The following is a 19,632-nucleotide window of genomic DNA, read 5'->3' as shown; positions in this document are numbered from 1 at the left end:
GCTTTGAACAGGTAGGTGGTCCTGATTTGTTCTTTGCTCATTTATTATCATTTAATATTATTATTATTATTTTTATTTATATTTATTCTTTCAAGACGTTTATTTAATCTCTACTTTCTTCTTTTTTTTTTTTGTCCCTTATTGTTTTTGTTTTATGTACGTCTCCTGTACTTTTTTAACTGTAAATTTTTACTTTTACTATTGTTACTTATTTTTTATTCTTATCATTGTTTATTCAAGTTTATTTTATATTGATACTATTTTATGCCTTCCTTCCTTTTATTTATATGTAATTTCATTCAGTAACACAAACACGTACTGAAGGGAAAAGGAGATATTATTACCAGCGTTTTATATTCTGTTGAATAATACTCTCAAGCCGCTATTACCTTAAAAAGAAAAATATTAAATTATTAAGCCAATTTGACTTATCTGCGTCAGCAAAACTCAGAGGAAATATGAAAGCACTCAGGGGATTTAATGCTGATGTCAGAGTGGGCTTGAAGAGATTCCTACCTGCCAAGGGACAAATTGAAAAATCAAATAATATCCAGTCTTTCCTTCCCTCGCTACATTTCCTTCTGAAAATTTATAAGGATGTCAACCCCGCCCCCCCCCCTTCAACGTACATTGCGTATTTCCGACATCAAAAGGGAAACTGGGAATAATAATAAGAAACAAGTTTCTGGAGGTCTTTTACAAATGTTTTTCCATTATACCTACATATATTGTTATAGTGATTTTTTAATAAATGTTTTCATTCAATAAATATATATTATTATTTATTATATTATATTACTGACCTTTCACCTTTTCTAGGTTCATTTCGCTTATAATTATTTTCTACAATCACCTATCGTCTTCATCATCACTCATTTATTTCTATTATATATTTCAACAATTATCTTTCGTTCTCATAGTTATTTATTTCTCATTAGTTATTGTGTTATTTTACTCTATAAAACTTTAATTTCATTTCTTATAATTTATGTATTTTATCTAAATGGTGTTTCATAGTTTTTTATACTTGTCGCTAACAGTTTCCGCTTGGTTTAACGTACTTTTTGCCCACTTCCTAGCTTTCAAGTCAGGACCCGCCTATTCTAAGCAGATCCTTTGTCTAGGAAGTAAGTTTCTCTACTTTACTTTCCTATTACCTATATCTCTTCTCCCTTGTTCTTTATTATTCTCTTTTCCGGACATTATATATTTATTTTAACTTATTATTTTTTTTACTTATCTATATTACTGTGCATCTTTTATCCATTTTAACATATATTTTGTTTTCTTTCTTGCCCATTGTATCATTTATATCGTTTTCTTTCATGCAATTCATTATGTCGATTAAAATTGTTTTTCATTATTTTAAACATTACTTATATATATTATTATGATAATTCCATTACTCATTATTTACATTTTCTAACACACCTTTCATGATTATTCCTTAACATTATTCCTTTATTTGCTTGCATACTGTTTTCTAATCTTTTTATCACCTATTTGGTATAATCTTACCTCTATAATATTATACTTAATCTTTTATTATTATCAATCGATTACTATCTATTACTTTGTTTTTTATTATTTGTTTCTCTGAGTTATGGTTGTTACTCGAACGATAAAGCAGGACTCTTTGAAATATAAAGAAATAAGTGCTAGTTCTATTCTAAGCCAGCAATGCCCGGTAAACACTCGTACATGCTAAGAATTAAGAAGAAAATATTAAAATTAAAATCTGTACCGCTACAACCCATGAAGGTCAGAGGTTCAGTACTTTGTTCGGAAATACTGTTGCTAGACCAACGGTTGTGCAAGGAGGTGATTTGGTCAGAATCACCCCCGACCGTTAAATTTTTACCCAATTTAGGAGGCTAGGGGTGGGTACCCTGAGAGTTGACTCACAGATACTGTGTAACAGAAAACAATTTTCTCCCCAGCCGGATTTGAACTCGGGTCCTTGGAGTTAGTAGCCACGTGCCTTACATCCTGGCTACCGCGCGCCCTCCTAAGAATTTTACCAGCCGGTTATTTTCCGATTGGTCATGTAGTTTATAGAAAAGTAAAATTTTTACTGTGTGCACTTTAATATGTAACTAAAATGTAAAAGCTGTTAACCCGCCGATAAAATTCCCGTGTTTATTTGTTTAGTAAGTTTCAAACTGTTGATATGAGATGTACTAACTCAGTCAAAATCCAAAAACTGTTACTTGAACTTGATATAAGTATAAGTGATTAAGTGTTAGGTTACACAGTAAGCCAACACTACTATAGCCTCTGCCATTAACTTCACTTAAGCTTTAACTCTAGTAATAACTCATTAGTGTAATTTGTCCCCTCGGAGGTAACTGACTTATCAAACAATATCTCCCATTAGCATTTCCCGCGCCCGGGAAAATGTATTCCCGCGCCCGGGAAAATGTATTCCCGCCAAATGTCAGCTGGTATTAAACCGTTTATTGGCCCCATGAGAGCTGAGAGGTCTGTTAACTTTCATCCTATAACTTTCATATTTCATTAACAATTTATATGGAGATTAATTAAATTCCAGCGTTGAATCGACGTTTATTAAATTTTCCTTTCAACGCCTTTAATGTCTGTGGGAAAATAATTTATAAATTTCTCATAGCGTCAATATTATATTTTATATTGCCTCTTTGATTGTCACCTAAAAACCCTTTCTAAAGTATCTTTGGTTCATTTACATAAAAAAAATCAGACCCACCTTTAAAATTCTTATAAAACTGTAGGCGTTTTTATGAGGTGAACTAATATCTTGAAGGCAGAGGTTTATTTCTCTGTGAAAATTATATTTTTTGGGGTGGTAGATTTAGTCCATCATTTTTTTTTAACTATATCTGCAATTTTTATTTGTTGTAGTTATTTAATTTATTTGTTGATATTTTAACTGTATTAAAATATATACAAATATATTTGGTGTGATACACTGCCCAGTGATAGAATCCCAACAACATTTCTAGAGAAGATCTCGAGACCATCTTCTTTTCAGATTGTTTATCATGTTTATAATGGAAGGATTGATATCTGGTACGGGCTAACATCAGAAGGTAGAAGAGAAAAAATATTAAAATGAATACGACAAATATGCTGTTCCAGCACTTGATTTGTATTAATTTTTTTTTTCTTCTTTTCCTACATATTAAACCGCTCTAGGGATATTTGTACAACAATTTTTTTTTAGCTCGACAAGAGTGCCAAGAAATTTTATTAGCTCAACTAGAGTGCCGTGGAGAAAAAAAAAGGATAGAAACCGCTGTTCAAGATTATCTAACTTGCGCTCTAACCTCCTTTCAACTAAGAATCGATTTATTTTGGAAAGTATATTGTGACCAGGTTGGGGTGGCATAACTCTAATCTCCTTCAATGTAAAAGTGAAGCCAAAAAAGGGCTCGTAACTGTAGCGGCGAGGGTTCGAATTTGGCCATGGGGGTCGACTATTATTGAAAACTTGACCCTTCACCACGAGTAGAACAGCGTACATAACCTGTGTATATAGATTGTCTCCCTCTCCCCCCCCCCCCCAAATGTATAATAGAAATGATCAATGGAGGTGGATCATCAATAGAAATAAATAAATAAATCAAACCTCAGAATTATACCTATGGAAAAATAAGGAACGTATTAGATATTGAAATATAGTAGAATTTGATGTATTTTTAATATAGAGATTGGATGTAACTTATCAATTAAGAAAATTTATTCCCTCCCCCAAACAATTATAGCAACGTCCTATATTAGTTTAAAAAATTCAGGTATTGTGTATATACGTGAAAAAATAATTAAAAAAGTAAAAATTAAAACATAATTAAGTAGATATAAACTAAATGAGTTTTTGGTTATAGAGTCCAATTATGCTAAAAATATATAATTTCCAATATTTTTATTTCATAATATGTATTCTAATGTTAACTATATAATAGTTAAGATTGTCAGCCAGTAGAGTTTTATAGTCGATAAAAATACAAGGAGCTTAATTAAGGCGTTGTATAAAAGGAAGAATATGTTTTTTTATAATGTATATAAATAATTGACAGTATTAATTCAAATTATAAAAAAGATGGTCAGGGGTGCGGTCACAAGCAAACAAAAAATAGTTAACAACTATTTATTTACCGACGTTTCGCCCCACTTCCTTGATGAAGCTCTACAAAGTGGGACGAAACGTCGGCAAATAATTATTTGTTAATTTTTTTCTATACTTTATTTTTTTTTACTTTTTTTTTATTATTCCCACTTTTTTCATGTTTCTCTTTCAACCCAATGTGACTTTAGACGTATAATTGTTAGAAATAGTGACATAAATATACATAAAAAAAATAACAAATAGATATAAAAAATTGACATATGTATAGATAAAAATATATACAAAAATAAAAAAATAACAAGTAAAATAAAAAATTCACCTGACCTTATTTCCGACTTATGAACTTATTTGGTAACACTTTAACTAAAAAAAAAAAGCTTGTAATATCGAGAATCGAACTCGGGATCTCTGTGACTGTACCAGAAATATAAACAGATAATTATTACTATACATACTGAATTTACTTTATTATATACGTTTATTTACTGAATTGTTTTATTAGTAACCATTATGCCCGTTTGCAATACGTCTATTACGGCTAAATGCTAAAAACTTGAATAATTCCGTAGTCAGTCCCAGTAAGTCCTAGTTAGTTTGCCGTCAGCACGACACAGAGACTACTTTTTTCTTTTTTAATGGACCCTGCATTACTGCTAAGTGGGATATACTGGCAGTACAGAAAGAGAAAACAAGAAAAAAGTGGGAATAACAAAAAAAAAAAATAATGTATTGAAAGAAGAAACAAAAATCATATTCTATTATGATATATTGTTACTTGTTTACTAGGTATATCTATGTAATATAAGATCCAAAAAAAGTCTTATTAGATTAAAATAACTATGCTGTGCAGTTCCGTTTTAAGCTAATATTTCAAAAGTCAAAAAAGACCATCATTCGGCGTGGGTCTTAGAGGGGCGGTTCCGGCGGGGAAGGATTGCCTTTTTTGTGTGTTATGATCTCCTCCTGTGAGATTGTGACATGTCGTACATTGACCAATCTTTGTTGTTTTTATTAACAATTAAATTAAATTAATAATTAATTTCAATTTTTAAAATTCAACTTTTTTATATTTATTATTTGATACTTTTTCAATAATGTTTTATTTTTTTATTACCTATTTTTTTTTGTTTAAAGTGAATTTTAGTTATTATTTTATTTATTTTTCTAATCAAGAAATTATGATATATTATTTTTTTTAATATCTGTTTTATTTATGATATTATACTTCTATTAGGAGTTTGCTTTGGTCAAATAATTTATCCTTTAAATATTATATTTATTGATAAGTTTTTATTTAATACTGGCAGGCAGATTTGGAAAGTTCATTTTGAACCCACAAATTGCCGCCCGAAGCGGGGAAGAAGAGTATGTATGAAGGAAAGAAAATTTCCCTCTTGAATGGCGGTTATTATTACAAAGTAACCTGTACACTGATCGATTTGCAGTCTGGTCAAGAAGTTATTGCTCCCGCCTTTTTTGGATGAGCGATAGTAAACAATTATCCGAACAATATTAAAATAATATTTGCATATTCATATTAGTCAAAATACCTTTTCGTGAAAGGATTCTCGTTGTATATTTTATTTGAAATATATTTTCCCTTACGATTTCTACAATTTTGGGACTATTGAATTTCCTCAGGTGATGGTCCGTAGCCTTCTCTTTGTAGCGATCCTTTGTGAAGAGGCAGGCGCTGGAAATTAGACCGAGGGGTTGCCCCTTGAGTAACCACCTCTGGAGCTATATTTAGTCCTGTCTTCGCACCCTTCTCCTTTTAGTCCTCTCTTCCTCCTCAATTCGTCCAGGAATCTTGTTTGTCAGGGACAGGATGGAAGCTCTGGTACTGAATGCTCTTGTCCAACCAGTGGAAGGAATTGAATTTAATTACTGTGCTCTATTTTTAGAACTTATTTTTTTTAAGTGATAGAATGTTTGGTGGTTTTCTTACAGGTATCATTGCTTGTTAGAGCACAGGGTTGACCCATCTTTATTTTGCTACGAACCATAGCTAGATGATGAATGGACAAGAGACTTGCGGGAACTAGCCGTAAATCCTCGATGGATGGGAACTTCACTCTGCAGGGTACTAGTCTGCAGTCACGAAGGGGATTGTAAGCCCTCGGGGAACCAGGAGTAGGTCAAAGGTATGATAAGTATAGGAAGAGATCAAGAGAGGCAGAGTGAAATAAAAGTCTAATATACTTTTCCAAAAATAGTACTATAATGTACTTATCCACTAAGCATACTCTTACTCACAGCCTCCTAAGGAGGATAAATCCCAGAAGGGGATATTCAAACTTTCAGGTTGCGCTAATTTATCTTTCTGGGGCTATTAAATTCCATCGAAATTCAAATAATAAATTTATAAACAAATGTAATAATATAATGAATAGTTATAAACAAAGTTAATTTATTCATAAGAAAAAATATATATATCTATATACGATGACTAGTAGTTTATGTTGCGGGAGTTGCTTCATGTCGGACCATAACGGTTTTGGTGGCTGTAGTACAGCATGAACCAACAGATATCGGTGTCGCTACAGACTCGCATCAGTCAAACATATAGACTCTTGGAATATGTTAGAATTTTCATTTTTTTTAGTATTATATTATATTATCACATCTCTTTCTAACAGTTAGTTGAACGGACAGTATGTAATGTGGATGTTTCGGACATTCGGATTCACTAAGCTTTATTAATATTGTTATATTCAGAAAAAATGTAATTCGCTTAAAGATACAGTTCATCCATAATACACTATAAGATTAAAAAACTGTTAACACAATTATTTTGGAAGTATTTAAAGATAATATTACTATTAAATTTGAGATTTTCCGCTGGTGTTCCTCAAGGTAGTATCCTCGGTCCCATCCTCTACACAATCTATACAGCTGCATGCTAACCAATTCAAACACTATCCTCAACATGTATGCTGATGACACATGTGTACTCGTAGTTAATTATCGCTTTGATTTCATCCCAAACTCTCCTATCCCAAATCACAACCCTCGAATAATGTAATGAAATTGGAGGATAAAAATAAATTACTACAAATCACCATTGCTCTTCGTCGTAAACCTACTTCCCTATAATATACTTTAATAATGTGGCTCTTACCCCTGTAGAACCAATCCGTTACCTTGGACTACATCTGGACAAACGACTAACTTAGACCCCTCATCCATAGAATCCATCACAAAAAACTGATCTACATGACTGTAATAAGGCCTATATGGACTTACGGAGTTGAGCTTTGGAGCTCCACTAAATCTTCGTATTCCTCTCATAACCATCCAAAATCCTTCATAAAATCCTCAATGCTCCTTATTTTGTTACTAATAAAACCATCCATAAAGACCTAAATGTTCCCTATGTAACCGATCTAGCCCGAACCCGATATTATTCCTTCCATAATAAACTCCCTAACCACCCAAACCCACTCGTTTCTAACCTTGCTTCCTCTTCCATTCCTGGCAATCCTCCAAGGCGCCTGAAAAGAAGATGGCCTCGTGACCTTATATTGTAAACTGTTTTTAGAGTTCTACTACTGAGTAGTTTCTCTACATGCCTGTATCATGTCATTATGATCTTATATCAAATTTCCTGGATGTATTATTATCCATAGTTGTTTATGTCAAAAAATTGAGATTCAGTCACCCTTTATGGTATTTTTTATTCAATTGAATTTGTTTTATCTAACTTTAGACAACAATATATTTTATATTAATTCTTTTGTTACAGGTAAAGGAGTTGAAATAATTGTCTTGTGGGTGAGTAAACCCTGCTTTTTATCAGTAATTTCATGATGAAAATATGGATTCATATTAAAATATTTAATTAATTTAAAAATATTTGAATGTAAGACAAAGGTTTAGAAATTAATATTTTGTAAAATATCAAAAAAATTACTACTCCTAAGAAGATAAAAGTTATAAACTACTTCATAGTACATTTAATTGTCTTCAATTTGAGTGCTAATAGACATCTGTTTCTATTAGTAAATTCAAATTTAGTAACTAATGGATTTTATTCATTAATTGTTATCTTATTTTTGTTTCTTAGCCCCGATGAAGGCTAGAAATTCTGGCCGAAACTTCGGCACTAATAAATACGTTTCTACTTAGTTGTAGTTCATCACTGACCGCATTCTCATCATTACAAATAATGAATCATTGCGAAATAATTTATGCCAATATTATAATAAATATAATTAAATACGTTTGGTGTTACTTTTCATTCAAGACTAACCTAAATCTGCCCTGGTGATCGTTCCAACAAAATTTATGACCTGCCAAACAAAATAAATTGTGCCTCCTGGAAACTTGAACCCCCTCCCCTCTCTCTATGTAACTTATCTTCGTTCAAAATTCGTCAACATTCTCTTGTAGTAGAGGTGATATAGGGTATTGTATGGAAATACAACACGGGGTTTGAATTTTTTTGTCCATTGTTGGTATCTTGTTGACTTCACCGAAAGCCAAGAAAACTCCAAGCATGCAAACTGCGTTGTTGTTTTGCATGCAATCTTGAATACATATCTATGATGAAATATTGGCAAAAATAAATTTTAAAAATATTGATTTTATTGTTAAATTAAAATAATTTTTATCTAAGTTAAGTCTCAAATATTCTTTATCATTACCTTAAACGTCCAACGTTTCGGCCACGCTAGCTTTTGTTGTACATTAATTCATCTGTTACTAATAAATTAGCATTCCTTAAATATAAATTTACACCTCTCATCTAACAATTAAATACTTTTTGCAGGCTATCCTACCCGAGAAAATAAATTTAGTCAGGTTAACCTATGACACAATAGAACAATAGGGAATCATTTTAATTTGTTAATAAGCTCGCCTTATCTTATATTTTTCCATTCAATTTTAAAACTCTTAATCACAGATTAACTTAACACAATTTTCACACAATATCTGATTTATTACAAAGTGTACTTTGGTCGAAATTTTTATTTATTTTATTATTAAAATTGACCTGATTGTTATTAAAAATGTATGGAAAATTGAAAAATTTTAAATTCAAGATAAATTCTACGAAAATAAACATTATAGTATCTTATAGTACATTAAACTAGCTTTATTTGTATTGCTAGCAGACATCAATACGTCCAATGGTTTCTGAGATATAGTATTTTATATCTCAAAAATTGTCTCCTTACAACTAGAAATCATTATCTTGTTAATATATTTTGGCATATATCATAACAAGTAATTCTACTTCGATGATAAACGTTATACACTACTGTGTAGTAATTAAATTAAACTAGCTTTATATAGTAATAATAGACTATAATATCTACTTTATCTACCATTGTAGGTAGAATGGTTTTTGAGATACAGCTTTCAAAATAAATTCTCAATAACTACTGTTTTTTTATGAAATGTTATTTTTACAAAGCTATATCTCGAGAACTGTTAAACGTAAATAGCTTAATTAGAGCTCATATTTTAGAAAATTTACTTTACTTCAAAAGGTGTTGTCTTAGATTTTCTAATATTGTCAATTCGAGTGCTGATTCGTTTAAAAAGGGTGACAATTAATTTCCAGAAAATAAATATAATAAACTTTAACAAATAAACTCTTTGGAATTTTAGTTGTTTAAAAGCAAAATTATTTTTTTTATATTTTATTTATACTATTCTAGCTATTAATTGATTAATCGTATAGAAAAAACGATGTTCAGGGTGCGGTTAGAGAAAAACTCAAATATTGATTAAACTATTTATTTTGAGCCAACGTTTCGGCCCACTTCATCAGGGCTAAAAAGATACAAGCACTTAAATGATGTAAACATTAATGAAACAATATCTTTATCTTCGTAGGAATAGTAGTTTTCACGATATAGGCTAAAATCAATTCATTTATAGTTGTTCGGACAATAAGTTTGAGTTTTGAAAAACTTTATTTCAGAAACCATAGGACGTACAGATGTCTTTCAGCGCTCAAATTAAAGTTAATTAAATTTACTATAAAATAGTTTATAACGTTTATCTTTGTAGGAGTAATAGTTTTTATGATAGTTGACAAACAAATTCACTAACTGTTAATTTATAGTTGTTTTATACGAACTGGTTGATTTAAAAAAAATTATATCTCTAGATTCATAAGACGCCCATATGTCTACCAGCACTCAAAATAAAGGGAATTTAACTTACTATAAAGTAGTTTATGACACTTATCTTCGTAGGGATTTTCTATTGTAGTTTTAAAGATATAGAGCTCCGAATGAAAAATTAATTTTTTAAAAATATTTTGCACTATCCACCATCCCCCCCCCTTAACTATACTTGGTAGACTCGTCAATTTTTTCTAGTAATTACACTAGTAAACTTATTACTTATTAAAGTAATAAAAACTTGGCGTGAAATAATTGACTTGTTATTCCCTTAGCTCTTCTACTATGAGGGCTCAAAGAGAAATCCATATATTATCGCGATATATCGACTTGTTTTGATATTAAAATCAGTTCCTGATAATAATAAATTATTGTAAGTAGTATGGAGGGAACTATTTGGCCGCGACGAGGTAACCTCAACTAAGACGACCTCAAACCTAATATGCAAATGTTGGCCCGAAGCCTCTCAACCAGTTATTTGACAAGTGTCTTAACAACTTCCTATTCTGAAACATATTCGTATGCATTTTATATTATTTTTCAATGTTATTAACGTTTTTTTTATTTTTTATTAATTGATAGTTATTACAACAGGAGGCTTCTGTATTTGTTTACGTTGTTAAATAGAACAGAATTTATTGGTTGGAGATTCCGAGCCGAAGAGGAAAACCAAGTCAGTTAATTTATTTTTCAAAAATTTATGTTCACAAGTTTTATGATTCTGCATAGTATAGGTAGGGGGAATAAAACTATTTATACAGGAGAATTTATAGCAATAAACAAACTCTGATTTGAATAGGCATGTGTACATCTCATGGTTCCTTATGATTTTTTATGACATATCACAGCCCTCGAAGAATGGTGTCGTAATTGGAGGATTAAGATAAATTCCAACAAATCCCATCATATCACCTTTGACCTTCGTCGTAAACCTACCGACTGCCCTACAGTTTCATTTAATGATGTTACTCTTACCCCTGTCGAAGAGATCCGCTACCTTGAACTACATCTGGACAAACGATTAACCTGGAATCCTCACACAAGACTGAAAAGACAGGAAACTGCACGTCGATTTCGACTATTACAGCACTTACTTGACAAACGGTCTAAACTTCCAATTCATTACAAAAGACTGATCTACATGACTGTAATAAGGCCAATCTGGACATTTTGAATTGAGCTTTGGGGCTCCACTAAACCTTCGAATTATTCTCCTATCCAATCCAAAATCCTTCTTAAAATCGTCAATACACCTTAGTTAGTCACAAATAAAATCATAAATAAAGACCCTAATCTTCCATATGTAACCGATCTAGCCCGAACCAGATACCAAAAACTGCTTATAGAATAACATTGTGGTAATAATTTATTATCATTAAGTTATCATAACATAATTTTATATTTAAGAAAAATATGGTCTTAATGTGGTTCAAAAGGTTTTTCTCTTGATGTTTTTGATTAATTTTTAATTATAAAAACATAATCCCACTAAGAAAACAAGTATAATGAAGCTGTTATTAATGAATCTAATTATTAATTTTAGTGCCTAGGAAACAGGAATAATAAACATTTGTTTCTTGCTTTTTGATCTTTTATAGTTTCTTGCACTAACAATTCTTGTGGAGTTTTTCTTATGCCTGATTCTTAGTACCACATTGATCGGACTCGAGTGTTGGACTGAATAAATTATTCCAGTCTGTTCTGTTAACTCTCTGATATCCATTACTGTTTATTCACTCCTCACTGAGATCTAAATGTTTACATGATCGCATTTTGAAACACGATTTTATTTATATGAGGAGAAGATGGTTGGGGGTACGGTCAGTATGTTCTGCAAATAAGTTGAAAGAACTTATTTAATTGTGCCGACGTTTCGGCTAGATTTTCTAGCCTTCATCAGAGCTAAGAACAAAGAACAAGATAACAACCAATGAATAAAAAAATATATTTATAAACAGAATGATATATAGTAAATAATTATACAGAATGAAATTAATAAAATGTAAGTGATGAAAGAAGTGGAAAATAAAACGTATATATAGGTGATTAAATAAGTAAATATAATAACATAATAATGAAAATAAAAAAAATAAAGTTATATAATGCAAAGAAACAAAAAAATATGAATATTTTGTTGTTGTTGTTGTTGTTGTTGATTGTTGCTTAAAGGCATAAAACTCTCTAGTCATCAACGCCTATGGCATGATAAAAGTGAAAAAAAAATAAGATATAAGAAAAAAAAACGAAGAGGTGTTATAATTTATAAAGAAGGCGATGTGCTTTTATAAAATCAAATACTAATATAGTTTTAGCTTCCTCATCTGTGAGAGCTTCTGATAAATTCGGGGTCAGTCCTATGCTGTTTATTGTTGGCAAATAGTGAGTACATTCTTCAAAAATATGTCTAATCATGAGAATGGTCTGACAATATTTGCACGTTGGAGGTGGCAGTTTTCTGATTAGGTGAGTGTGTGAGGAGAGTATGACCTATTCTCAAGCGGGTTAGAGCAACTTCCTCCCTACGGCTGTTGCCATAGGATGTTGACCATGGTTTTACAGATCGTTTTATTTCTTTTAATTAAAAGAAATATGAATATTTTAATTTAGTAATAATTTAAAAATTAAAGTTATTGAAAGAGAAATAAATTCAGAGAAAGAAAATATATGTGACTAAATATGTAAGTTATTTAGTTACATATATTAAGTAACCTACATATATTTTCTTTCGCTCATTTTTTTTTCTTTCCATAACTTTAATTTTTAAATTATTACTAAATTAAAATATTCATATTTCTTTGCATTATATAATTTTAAATTTTTAGTTCCTTTATTATGCTATTTTACTTACTTATTTAATAATCTATATATACGTTTTATTTCCCACTTCTTTCATCACTTTATTTTTATTAATTTCATTCTGTGCAATTATTTTCTATATATCATTCTGTTTATATTTTATTTTTTTTATCCATTGGTTGTTATCTTGTTCTGTTCTTAGCCCTGATGAAGGCTAGAAAATCTAGCCGAAACGTTGGCACGATTAAATAAGTTCTTTAAACTTATTTGTGTTATATTCTGACTGCACCCCCAACCATGTCTTCATATACATTATCCACGATAACTATCTTCTCATAATTTAATTTTTTTTTTTTTTATGGGAACTAAAAATAAGTTATAAAAGATCCAATAAAAATTACCGCTGGTTTGAACAGTTTGAGAAGTTTTAGTATTTAGGTTCTGTAATAAGAAGAAAAAACGTAATTGATTATGAAATAAAAGCAAGGTTGAAGACGGGGAATTTTTGTTATTTTTTAATCTGTGCCTTAAATCCAGAAAATTAAAAGTTAGAATTTACAAAACTATTATCCTTCATTCTGTTATTTACGGATGCGAAACGTGGCCCCTTACACGAAAGAACAACGCCTTAAGGTTATTGAAAATAAAGTATTACGTAAAATATTCAGACCGAAAAAAGATGAATCAAAGGGAAAATTTAGAAGGCTACACAAAGCTGAATTGAGGGAATTATATTACATTCAGGTTATAAAATTGAGGCGAATATGGGCGCGTAAGGTTGAGGGACTTAGTAACGTATGGATCCCAAAAATAATCATAAACATTGAGAACGACGGGTAAATGTCCTAGGGGTAGATCGAAGCGTAGATGGGAGGATTGTGTCAACAATGATCTTGTAGATAACGGATGTATGTAGAGAGCGATTGTTGGTATCTTTATTGAAATTTACCAGTGTACATAATTACCCATTTAGTAAATGTGATGTAAGTTATTATAGAGTGATAAGGCATGTAGAGAAACTACCCCTTACTCTTATGAAGTGTTTACATTAGCAGGTCTCGTGACCAACTTCTTTTCAGGCGCCTTGGAGGATTATCAGGAATGGAAAAGGAAGCAAGGTTAGAAATTAGTGGGTTTGGATGGTTAGGGAGTTTAGAATGGAAGGAATAGTATCTGGTTCGTGCTAGATCGGTTACATATGGAACTTTAGGGTCTTTATTTATGATTTTATTTGTGACTAAGTAAGTAAAGCATTGAGGATTTTACGAATTTGAATTGTAAGGATTGGATACGACAGGAATTCGAAGATTTAGTGTCCAGATTGGCCTTATTATTGTCATGTAGATCAGTATTTTATAATGAATTGGAAATTTAGATCGTTTGTCTTGTAAGTTCTCTAATAGTAGAAATTGACGTGCAGTTTCCTGTATTTTCAGTCTTATGTGAGAATTCCAGGTTTGTCCATGTGTAGTCCAAGGTAGCGGATCTGATCTACAGGGGTAAGAGCAACATTTTAAAAGGATACTGTAGGGCATTATTCCGGTACCGGTAATTTCACGAGGAATTTGTGATTGGTATTTTTATTTTTTTTTTAATAATTTATTTATTGATATTTACAACTGTATACATATATACACATCAAGTAAATTTGCTGTAAGTGATATTATGACATGATAAAAACATGTGGAGAATCTACCCGTTGATAGAACTCCAAAAACATTTCTAAAGGAGAAGATCTCGAGGCCATCATCTTTTCAGACGTCTAGGAGGATTATTAGGTAGTGAAGGAGAAGCCAGGTTAAAAACGAGTTGGTTTGGGTGGTTGGGAAGTTTATTATGCAAGGATTGGTATCTGGTTCTGGCTAAATCGGCAACATAGGGGACATTGAGGTCCTGATGGATGATTTGATTTGTGACAAAGTAAGGAGCATTAAGGATTTTACGAAGGAATTATGTACTTTAAGGATAGGATTCGAGAGGAATTAGATGGTTTAGTGAAGCCCCACAGCTCAACTCCGTATGTCCAGATAGGCTTTATAATAGTCATGTAGATCAGTCTTTTGTAATGGATTGGCAATTTAGACCGTTTGTCTAGTAAATGTTGTAATGTGATTGGTATTTAAAAATTAAAAATGAATTCAGCTTTAAAAAAAGATAAATAAAGTTCATTATAATAATTGAAAACCCTGTTTGAACCTGATATTACCTTTAAAAATAGAAAACTAAAAAAGCAAATGTTTGTACTTGCATTTTCATAACGGAATTATTTATGTATTAGCTGAAGAACACAATAGCCGTATCCGATCCATTAAATCTAAAAAGATTCCATGCAAATCCCATAATGCCCTAATTTACCCAAATGAACCTGCACATTACGCTCTTAATATCCCTTAATTGGCCTTGATCCAAATAAAAACACTCAATTTTTTATAATTCTGATACATTAAAACTTATTATATGTATATATGTGTGTATGCCGAAGTATAAATAAAAGAATATCCTTGATGTCTATCATACAATAATAAAAAAGGCTTAGCGAGCCCAAAAGTTCTATGCCGATACCAACAATTATTCTCTACATAAATTTGTCCAGTGACGTCCCTCACAACCCAAATCTACTATTTCAATTTTGTGTAGCCTTCAAATTCTACCTTTAATTCATCCTTTATATGAATATTTTTTGTAACCTGCTGTTCTTCAACAATTTCGTTTTTTCTAGTTACCGTAGAACCTAAATACTTAAAGGTTCCATTCTTGCCACAGTACCCAACCACACCAAACGTCTCATCTCAGAGTCGATTTACATAAATTTGACTGAGAATTCCATCAATCATAAAGTTGATAAAGACTGCATCTCCCTTACATATTGAAACATTTTGAACATAATAAAATCCTCATAATACTTTTTTCACTATTTCAGAAGCCCATTTTCTTTTCATATCTTTTATTCTTGTTTTTCTAAATTCTCACATTTTTTTATTTATTTATTTATTTATTTATTTATTTTTTTATTTTTATATTCACTATCCTTCCTGTTTCATTTATATTCATATATCTATATTTTAATTTATATTCATGTGTTATCTTCTTAAGTGTACTTATATTAATTACTTTATTATTAATTTTCTATTATGTTTTACACTTTTCTGTATCCCCGCTCATTTGGTATATTTTGTTTCTTAATTACATACACACATTGTGTCCCATTATTTTATACTTTATTTTTCTATTATTTTTTTAATATTTCTTCTCTCCCTATTATGTATATTACCATTTATTGTTCACCTAATTTAAATACTTTTTTACTATGTTTACTTTACAAATTATTTTCGTTTTCTGGCAAAACTGCCATCCCCACTCCTCCCAATACCAACCGTCACTATGTTTTTGACTGCCGTCAAAACAGGTATGCATTCTGTCTCCTCATTTGATTTGTAATTTTTTTTTCTTTTTACATCTCTTTATTTGTACTTTCTTTAATATTTCTTTTCTTATCTATCTGTTATTACCCTTTTAATTTACTATTTACAACCTTTAATTTTTCTTATCTTACTTACATTTTATACCCCTGTTATTTTACACTTATGGCTTTTCTCTTTTTTTCCTTTTTGTAACTGTAGTGTTTGTATCTTTTTTAGCCCTGACGAAGCCCTGCAACGTGGGGCGAAACGTTGGCTCAATAAAATAGTATAATTATCTACTATTTGAGTTTTTTTTTTACCGCACCTGGACCATATTCCATTCATCTAAATACTTAACCTATCTACCTGTTCAAACGTATTTCCTCCTATATCTATATCACCGAAATGGCTCGCGTTTCTACTGCTAACAATATATTTTGTTCTATCCGTATTTATTTCGAGACCTAGTTCCTTACTGGAGTTTATTAACGCGGTTGTATGTATCGTAAGCCTTTTAGCAAAGCCGATGAACTACCCCGTTTTGTTCTATCTTGTTCTGCAATATTTGTAGTAATGAAAAAAATTATCAATAGATAAATCTTTCACTAAAAATCATAAAACCACATTTAAATCTCCAATAAATTCTTGAGGACATTCAGTGATATAATTTAAGATTAACGTAAATATGTGAGATTCGTCGACAGCTCTTACAATCCGTTATTTCTCACATAAAATAAATAATTCGTAATGTACGATTATAAACAAAATGTCGAGATTAGTGAATTCGAAAACCTAATGAACGATAAATAAATTGATTAAATGCTTAAATGACAATACAAGTATATTAATATAAAGCATATAAAAATAGATAAAATAATGAATAAATTTAATTACTATATAATTAAATGTACATAACTAAATTAATGAATTATTAAAATTTAATACTCTGAACTTTTTTTTACTCTTGATTCGGATCCTGTAATTGAAATCCCTAAACTCTAATTTAAAAATGTATATCACGTTAATTAAAAACAACAATTAAGAATGTATTCATAACTTTAAAAAAGCAACTATATTTATGTATTAAATTTAAAATAACGTCATATTACATTCTTAGCAATTTAATTTTCGAGTGCTGTAGAATTGCCCAAGGCGAGAAATGTCAGTTATTTCACCTCAATTTTTGATTACTTTAATGAAAACAATGTATAATTACTAGTGAAAATTGATGAGTCTGCCTAGTATAGGTTGGGGGGATGAAAAATGGCGTCTGTTTCAAAACGTTTAAAAAAATTAACTAAAAATTGGTGGTACTTCAAACATTAATTTAAATTAGAAGATCTTATCCATCTGACTGCACCCCGACTGCCTTCTTCATAATTTATTTTTTTTATAAACGTACATGTATATAAACAGATAATAGATAATTATTATAATATATTATATATAGTGAGTAAGTATTACGCCCATTCGCAATACGTCTATTACGGCTTAATGCTAAAAACTTGAAGTTCTTAGTCAGTCCCAGTAAGTCCTAGTTAGTTGGCCGTCAACACGACACAGAGACTATTTTTTTCTTTAATGGTCGTTGCATTACTGCTAAGTGGGATATACTGTCAGTACAGTACGCAAACCATACTACAACGTCGATGCTAAAAGAATAGAATTAGTGTTTCAGTTTCTAAAATCACAACATTTACTGTAACCTTGAACGGAAGAAAAAAAAAAATAATCAAATTAAAAAATAAATAAAATGAAACGAATATAAGCAAAATATAAGCCCAAGGGGAGAAATAAGTCATTTATTTCACCTCAATTTTTGATTACTTTAATGAAAACTATGTATAATTACTAGTCAAAATTGATGAGTCTGCCAAGTATAGGTAGGGGGAATAAAAAATGGCGGCTGTTTCAAAACGTTAAAAAAAATTAATTTTTCCATTTCTACCTCTATATCTCAAAAAGGAACAATAACACAAGAAAACCTAAGAATTCATAAGAACGTAATTTAAAGAATAGTTAATTTGCTAAAATATCAGCCCTAATAGAGCTATTTACGCCCAATAGTTCTCGAGATATAGCTTTTGAAAGAGCAACATTTCATAAAAATGTTGTACAGAATGTATCGAAAGATCAGTAGTTAGTGAATTTATTTTGAGAAATCTATATCTCAAAAACCATTCGACTTACAGATATCTATTAGCACTCAAATTAAAGCTAGTTTAATGGGCTATAAAGTAGTTTAAGACATTTATCTTCCCAGGAGTAGTAGTCTTCATGATATTTGCTAAAATAAATTGATTTATAGTTGTTCGGACAAATTTTCATGTGCCAAATTTATATTTATATGCGAATATCTTAAGAACTACTACCCTTACTAAGAGTATTTTAAAGAAATAATTTAAATTTAAATTAAATTTCCTTTATTTTGAGTGCTGGCAGACATATGTACGTCTTATGGTTCTAGACATATACTTTTTTTTTTTCAAAAATCATACATTTTATGCGAACAACTATAAATTAATATTTTATGAATATATTTTGTCAAAACTAATCCTCATACAACGATAAAGGTTATAAACTATTTTATAGTAAATTTAACTAGCTTTAATTTGAGTGCTAATAGACATCTATACGTCACATACTTCCTGAGATATAGATTTCTCAAAATAAATTAACTAACTACTGATATTTCAGTACATTTTTATGAAATTTAGCTTTTTAAAAAGCTATATCTCGAGAACTATTGGACGTAAATAGCTCCTTTAGGGCTAATATTTTAGCAAATTTACTCTCCTTTAAATAATGTCCACTTAGGTTTTCTAGTATTGTTTCTAATTTTAAAGATATAGAGCTTCGAATGAAAAATTAATTTTTAATGAGATGTAGATAGTTGACCGTAGATTAATGCTTGAAGACGTTTGTCGGGGGGTGCGGTCAGCAAGGAACAACATAAATAAACAAAACCATATTTATTTATTTTATGCCGACGTTTCAGTACTAATCTTTCCCTCCTCTACGACACAACCCCTGATGAAGACCTGAAACTCAGGTCGAAACGTCGGCATAAAATGAGTACTAATCTTTCCCTCCTCTACGACACAACCCCTGATGAAGACCTGAAACTCAGGTCGAAACGTCGGCATAAAATAAATAAATATGGTTTTGTTTATTTATGTTGTTCTTTGCTGAC

Source organism: Halyomorpha halys, unplaced genomic scaffold (assembly GCF_000696795.3).
Source record: "Halyomorpha halys isolate HHAL.00 unplaced genomic scaffold, Hhal_1.1 Scaffold70.1, whole genome shotgun sequence".
Taxonomy (NCBI): Eukaryota; Metazoa; Arthropoda; class Insecta; order Hemiptera; family Pentatomidae; genus Halyomorpha; species Halyomorpha halys.
The sequence above is the reverse complement of the archived record's forward strand: the minus strand, read 5'-3'. Positions refer to the sequence as shown.